The sequence below is a fragment of the Papaver somniferum genome, chromosome 6, assembly GCF_003573695.1.
Source record: "Papaver somniferum cultivar HN1 chromosome 6, ASM357369v1, whole genome shotgun sequence".
Lineage (NCBI taxonomy): Eukaryota > Viridiplantae > Streptophyta > Magnoliopsida > Ranunculales > Papaveraceae > Papaver > Papaver somniferum.
In genome coordinates, this window is record NC_039363.1 from 127,937,815 (window position 1) to 127,944,784 (window position 6,970).

At 37.9% G+C, this 6,970-nt stretch overlaps 1 pseudogene; it reads left to right on the forward strand.

Annotated features, from left to right (window-relative positions):
* The first annotated feature begins 220 nt into the window (after window positions 1-220).
* On the forward strand, window positions 221-320 carry LOC113292137 (annotated as a pseudogene).
* The last annotated feature ends 6,650 nt before the right edge of the window (window positions 321-6,970 follow it).

The window sequence follows — 6,970 nt, forward strand, 5'->3', positions numbered from 1 at the left end:
TCCTTCTACCCTATTAACGTTTCTTCTAATTAAAAGAATTGTTTTCTGGGGTGCCCTACTATTTTCCCATTGCTGGGTTTTTTCGGCGATTTCATTAAAACATTCCATCGCCGCATCAACAGTTTGGTTATCAAATCCACCAGTGCATAGAGACTCAACCATGGTCGTTGTGGAATAATCTAAACCCTCATAAAGGATCTGAACTAGCCTAACCTTTTCTAAACCATGATGAGGACACTGGGATAATAAATCATTGAACCTTTCCAAATACCTATATAAAGATTCTCCCTCTTGTTGTGAAAATGTGCATATTTGCGTCCTAATAGACGATGTTTTGTGCCTAGGGAAAAAATTATTGAAAAAGGCAGATGTAAGTTGTTCATATGTCTCAATTGACTCGGAGTCCAAACTATACAACCACGACTTGGCCTTATCTTTCTGGGAAAATGGGAATAACCTAAGTTTCAAAGCATCATCATCTAAGCCTCTAATTCTTAGAGTACTACAAATTTCCTCAAAATCCCTAACATGGTAATAAGGGTTTTCATTTTCTTTCCCTAAAAAGATTGGGAGCATCTGTAAGGTCCCAGGTTTCAGTTCATAGGGTGCCTCCGTTTCAGCTAACTTAATACACGAAGGACGGGTAGTCCTAGTTGGATTCACAAAGCTTTCAAAGTTTCCATTTCTGGCGCTATCGGAGCAACATGGATTCTCTCCTCAGTCAAAGGACGTTCAAAAACAGACTCTTCAAAAGTCGTACTTTCTAGATTAAGGTAATCGAGACGCTTCGAACTACTAAGTTTCTCTTTAACAAATCTACCAAGCGCGTCTCTTTTACGTTCAGGCATACAATAGAATTTTCTAAATTGTAAGGGTAAGCAAACACAGATCAAGGCCCACTCAACCAAATCAAACCTATTGATTTCTAGCAAACAAAAAGCATGATGGCTCCACTTAGATTGTTTTTAGACCAGCTTCTAATCCTTCGAACGGGAATTCGTTACAATTTAAGCAAACCCCTCTGGAATCAATCCGAGTTAACGTAAGTTGAATAGAGGCGAGGGAAGCTCGGTGGAGTTTTGATACCCAAGGCCTCATCGGTATTACAAGGCGGCGCAGTCACACATTCAACTTACAGAAACCGTCTAGAACTTCGAAGTATGCTTAAAAGAGTAACCAATATTTTTCGAATGACTTTCCTGTTAAGCTCGTTACCCTATCAGTCTCGTTCTAGTCAAAATTTTAGGCTTAGGTTCGCGTAGATTACATGTTCCTAAAGCGGGCAAGAAGAGAATGGTGATGAAATCCGAACCCTTATCTTGTATGGCCAGGCCTTGCCCTTTACTAGAAAAATAAATGTCCGTATTCAGTCCTCAACATATATGCATACGAAGGAGTCCAGTAACTCGCTGACAGGGGATTCGCGAGTGTTTATAATCTTACCTCCCGTTCCAGACGGGGGATGAATCGGTTGTAGTCGACTCGGGCCACTGACTCCGATGTCTAGTATACGAACCCAAGGTGCAGAGACAATATCTTAATTGTCCTCCTTCTCTGCAAAAAATTTATATTTAAAGTACCCTTCCGTAGGGTAATAAAAAAAATAATGTCCCACAATCCAAAAGTCCAAAAGTCCAAAAAAATAAAGAAAAATTACAAAAATAATAAACCCTAATACAATTTTTTTTTAAATAAAATAAAATAAACAAACCCTAAACTAAAATTGTCCAAAATAAAATTGTCTTCTTTTCTGTTCTTTTTGCTTTAATCTTTAGCGCCAAGTCTTTATGAAATCACCAAACTCCTTGGCTCAATTTTCTTTATGATCCAGAACCTGTAGACACAAGATAAATACCCAAAAACATAAAAAAGGACAATAATAATAATAATAAAATAAAATAAAATAAAATAAATCTAAAACCCTAAAAACAAGTCCGCATCGGCGGCGCCAAAAATTGATGTGATTTGTAGATAGTGGTAAAAGTGGTTCGATTCTCAGACTTGTGAAGGATATTAATTAGACTTAAATTCTAATATTAAAATAAAAAAAACTCACTAAAATTTTTAGCAAACTCAATCAAAGATGATATCAATATTAAAAGAAACACCGAGGCTAAGATTCCACTATTTTCCAAGTTCAAAGTGATTAAACCAATACTTATATTTATGCAATTTTCTCGTTTAATTTGATTCTAAAATATTGCAACAAGTAGATTTTCAAAAGTAATAATTGTAAATACCAAGTATGAAGCATCAAAAGTCTTAAAACTAAGCATACTCCATCAAAATAGATCACAACCACTCAAATAAAAATCATATTCAATAATAGTTCAAGGAAAATAATCATATAATTATTGCAAATAAAAAGATAAAATAGAATATACCACTTTTTGTTGGAAAATTAGCTTCCTCTATCGCCTCAGCAATGGGGTTTAGCTCCTCATATTAATCATGATCTCAAAATATGTGTTTGTTGCTCAAAAGATGATTAAAAGAGTGAAAAGTAATAACACAGACTGTTTGCAACAGTGTATTTGTGTAGCAAAACAGCTGTTACAATGGAACTGTTACAGAAAGCTGTTGTAAATAGTGTTGCTTTATCGCTGATTTTAAGACCCTAGAATACGACTGTCCTGCACAGCTTAATGTTCTTCAGCTGTTAAACAACGACACTGTTCTGTGACTGTTTCCTGTGCGTCAATGTTCTTCGCTTTCTTCCTCTTCAGCAGCAGCAACAGCAGAAACAGAGTTTGGTAAAGCTCTGATTTCTTCTTCCCTGGCTCTCCTTAGGTTCCCAAACTCTCGACACCTCTTCTATATGACCCAAGAAATCTATTTATGTCAAAAATACCGATTAAATCTCTCCCAAATCTTCCAAAATCTCTTTCCTTCTCTTCACGGCCAAGTTGCGGCAATTTCTTGTGTTTAGAATTTCTACGCGTTTCTGAGCTTTCCTTTTTATTCTAAACTCTTTCTTAGATAGATACAAATCTTTGGGAAGGTTTACAACACTTTAATCTCTCTAAAATTCCCTAAAACAGGTCACACACGTGACTTTCCATATTTTCTGTTGTGAGAAAAATCCGTCGATTGAGCCCAGTCTAATCGATTTAAACACCCATATCAGATTCCTAGACCCATAAGGAGTCTATTCTATGAAAATCATAGGTTTAATCGACCTCAAACTCCTCCAAATCACGATTGCCAAAACTGTTCTTCATTGCACCTATTTTCCCGACAAAACCTGGTTTTTGAAATGTTGAAGATGGTTGCCCCTTATCCAGGGTAGGGGTGCGATTAGAAACTTCCTGGAAATGGGATTTCCTTAGTAATTAGGTTACCCCTTATCCAAAATGAGAGTCCGAATAGCAAATGTCCTCCGGGTGCTTTCCGAACTCTTTTCGAGCCAATTTTTTTCCAAAAATGTTTATTGGCCAAAAATACCTACAAATAAATAAAACACCATAATAAGTACAAAAATGAGCCCTAAAAATATATATAATCGAGACAAATCGGACACAAAAATGTGTCTATCACTCAGCATACAACGCTGAAAGGTCACATGGGCATTACATAGCCCGAAAGGCATGCGTCTATACGCAAAGGTACCAAAGGGACGGGCAAAAGTGGTTTTTTCTTGGTCTTCTGGGGCTATGACAACCTGATTATAACTGCAGTATCCATCTAAAAAGCAATAATGTCTACGTCCAGCTAATCTCTCTAGCATTTGGTCGATGAAGGGAAAGGGATAGTGGTCCTTCCTAGTGACCTTGTTAAATTTCCTATAGTCAATACAGACACGCCAACCCATGGTCACCCGGGTTGGGATTAACTCATTGTTATCATTCTGTACTACAGTAATACCAGATTTCTTGGGAACAACCTGAACGGGGATGACCCACTTACTGTTTGAAATGGGGTAGATAATGCCTGCATCTAACAGCTTAAGAACCTCGGTTCGAACTACTTCTTTCATATTAAGGTTGAGTCGACGTTGCATATCCCTAGAAGGTTTGGTGTTACTCACTAAATAGATATGATGCATACAATCAGTAGGACTTATACCCTTAATGTCTGCTATGGTCCACCCTAAAGCTTCCTTGTTATTCTGAAGGACGTTCACTAACCTACTTTCCTGATCACTATCCAAGTCGGATGCTATAATCACAGGTAAAGTTTCAGATGGGCCTAAAAACACATACTTCAGGGTATCTGGTAATGGTTTAAGGTCCAACTTAGGAGGCCTTTCTAACGAAGGAAATAGGGTAGACTTAGAAACGGGTAGAGGTTCGAACTTAGGTTTCCGGCCATTAATAGTGTATATCAAAGAGGTTGAATCTAACACAACATTTACCTCATTTATCACATCATCATCATCAAAATCAATCCCAAAGTGGGCTAGACATTTCTCTAATGGATCTTCTAACAAAGTGTTTGGTAATGACTCCTCAACTAATGTTCCTACCATGTTCACCTCTTCTATGCTTGAATCATCTAGTTCAGAGGGTCGCTTACTAATATTAAAAATGTTCAGCTCAATAGTCATATTACCAAAAGATAAATTCATAATACCATTTCGACAATTAATGATCGCATTGGATATAGCTAAAAATGGGCGACCTAAAATCACTGGTATTTGGTTCTCTGGGTCAGGGACAGATTGGGTATCTAGGATAACAAAATCCACCGGATATATAAACTTGTCGACCTCAATAAGAACATCCTCGATCACACCACGAGGAATTTTAATGGACATATCAGCTAACTGAAGTATCATCTGGGTAGGTTTCATCTCACCAAGTCCTAGCTTAAGGTACACATGGTATGGGAATAAGTTCACACTGGCTCCTAAGTCAAGGAAAGCTTTCTCGACACAGTATTTACCTATTGTGCAAGAAATATTAGGGGACCCTGGGTATTTATACTTATCAGTAGTGGTATTCTGAATAATATAACTCACATGACTATCTAGGAAGGCTTTCTTCTGGACACTAAGTTTTCGCTTTTGCGTACACATATCCTTAAGAAACTTGGCATAAGCGGGAATCTGCTTAATCGCATCTAACAATGGGAGGTTGATAGTAACCTGCTTAAAAACCTCCAATATATCATTAAAGTTGGACTCCCTCTTAGTTGGAACTAGCATTTGGGGGAACGGGGCTCTGGGAACAAAGCCGGGCTCAGCAGGACCCTCATTGGTCTCTTTGGAGACTCTATCAGTCTCCTCATTTTCTGGCTCAGAAGGGTGAACTACGGCATGTTCACTATCAGGCATGGCAACCTTATTGTCAACTTTCTTTCCATTCCTAAGGGTTGTAATAGAATTCACATGATTGTACGATTTCTCTCCTTTAGGGTTATGATCAGTTTGACTAGGGAACCTTCCATCTTCTCTTTCACTAAGAAACTTAGCTATTTGGATGACTTGAAGTTCTAATTTACCAAGAGACTGAGAATTATTCTTAAAATTCTGCTTGGTTTCTTCTTGAAAACCATAGTGGTTCTTTGATAACATCTCATGGTTCTTTGCTAACATAGTAAAAGTTTCTTCTAAGGTGGAGATCTTTTTCTCATTCTGAAACTGGGGTTGACCTGAAGAGGTTTTAGCATAACCAAAACCTGGGGGAGGCTGAGAATTACTAGACTGTCCTTGATCTGACCTTTAGACCAAGAAAAATTAGGATGGTTTCTCCAACCAGGGTTGTAAGTCTATGAGTATGGGTCAAACTTTTTACGGTTCTCAAACCTAGCATTGTTATAGACAGCATGGGCTTTCTCTTCACTAACCTGACCTTCCCAAAACGAGTTATTGGGTTCTACTCCACAAATAGCACTTGAGAGGCTCTAAACCTATCATCAGTTTCAACAAGAGACCTATGTTTAGGATGATTCAATTACAAAGATTCTAACCTTCTAGACAAAGCAGCAAACTTATCATCTGACATGAAGCTTGTATCTACCACATTGGTGCTACTTCTATTGACTAAGAGTATTTTGGGGGGTTCAACACAAGACTCCTGCTGTTGGGATTTTTCAGCGACAACTCCTAAGAAGGTAAAAGCATCATCATCACTTTTACTAGTGAACCCACCAACGCACATAGACTCGACCATGGCTTTGGTTGAATAGTCTAAACCATCATAAATAATCTCTACGAGTTTCATCTTATCAAATCCATGGTGAGGACACTGGGATATGAGATCATTGAATCTCTCTAAAAACCTATAAAGAGACTCTCCCTCTTGTTGCACACTAGCACTAATTTTCTTCCTAACAGCTGCAGTTTTATGCTTAGGGTAGAATTTCATATAGAAAGCAACAATAAATTCCTGAAATGTTTCAATGGATTCAGATGGTAGGTTGTTCCGCCAGGTCTTGGATTTATCTCTCAAGGAAAAGGGAAATATCTTAAGTTTCAAGACTTCATCAGTAAGGTCTTTTATTCTAATTTTCCCACAAATTTCCTCAAAGTCCCTAATATGAAAATAAGGTTTCTCATCATCTTTCCCTAAGAATATAGGGATCATCTGAAGAATACTAGGTTTTTATCTCGAAATTAGCCGTAGTGGATGGCAATTTAATGCATGAGGCTCGGGTAGATCTAGTTGGGAACATGTAATCTTTCAAAGTTGCCATCGCTGGCACAGCTGAAGTACTAGGGGTATTTTCCTCACGAAGAGACAGATGCTCAAAACTGAAGTTTCCAAAAACAGGGCTCTCAAAAGAAGAGTCTTCGAGCTCCCCGCTTCCACAAGAAGAACTACTAGGTTTTTCACTAATCAATCGACCTAGATTATCTCTTTTCCAATCCCGTTCTCTAATTACCTCGGGCATACACTAAAAAAACAAATAAAAGAATCCTAAAGGAAGGGAGGTTCTAAGCAAACACACAACAGGCTGACTGATAGACACATTTTTGTGTCTTAATTGCCCTCAGTGTCTCTATTGCTAGTGCTTGATTTTGTACTTA